Raw genomic sequence first — 978 nt, 5'->3', positions numbered from 1 at the left:
AATGTGCAGATAGAGGATGACATTGCTTGGACACAGTGTAGATACTATTAAAGTTACTGCGATACTTGTGCATATCCTGTCAATACCATTATGTTCAAGTGTATGAGGCTGCCACTACAAAGCAACATAAATATGCTGAAAACGTGCCTAAGCGGTTTTTAGTACTTCGGTTTGGTTTAACATTGCTTGACAAATAATAATATCACAGTTTAATGTTTTATAAAATGGGGCTATTGCTACAGCTGCAGGCAGCATGGTAGAAATTAACTCATGCACACTGTTTGCAGCTCAGTCTTGAACTCGAAGCATTTTTTTTTTTTTTTACTGGAGAGAGAATATGATTTCCCTCTCCTTCCAATTAATGACTGTAGTGTAGTACTGTGTTGGGAGTGAGGAGATATTAGAAGGAAGCAGCCAGGTGTGAAATAGCCAGAGAGCGAGCGAGGGAGAACTAGGACGCATTTAACATGATCAGCAGCTCAGTGCAATACTTCCTGCCTGCAGCAAAACATTTTGCTTTGGAGTGGTGGAAAAAATAAAAATTATGCAGAAATAATGTGATGGTGACGAGGAGAGACAGTTATGGGGTGTTCGTTGATGTAACAAGCAAGTTTGGGACAGGTAAAAGCAGGGAGACGAGACAATGATGTGAGAGGACTGATAAACAATGGCGGGGAAGAACAACAGGTGACGGAGGAGAGAAGGAACGGAACAGGCAGAGAAGTGAGGTGGAAATCTGAAAACTAAAGAGAAAAACAAGAAGGATGGGTAAAGAAGGCAGTGGGGAAAGAGACGTTAATAAGATTGAATTTGCTGAGTGACTTAAACTCTAATGACCCTGCCTGTATACACTGAGGCATTATGATGTAAATGTGAAATAAAATTGTAAGAAAATCATGAATCTATGCATCTAGGTTGCTTGTTGTCATCTTCTGACATCTCAATAGAGAAGTGAAGCAGGAGAAGCCTATGTTTTTC

This window comes from Morone saxatilis, unplaced genomic scaffold (genome assembly GCF_004916995.1).
Source record: "Morone saxatilis isolate NCDOM2014 unplaced genomic scaffold, NCSU_SB_2.0 Contig21, whole genome shotgun sequence".
Lineage (NCBI taxonomy): Eukaryota > Metazoa > Chordata > Actinopteri > Moronidae > Morone > Morone saxatilis.
Note: the sequence above shows the minus strand (reverse complement) of the source record.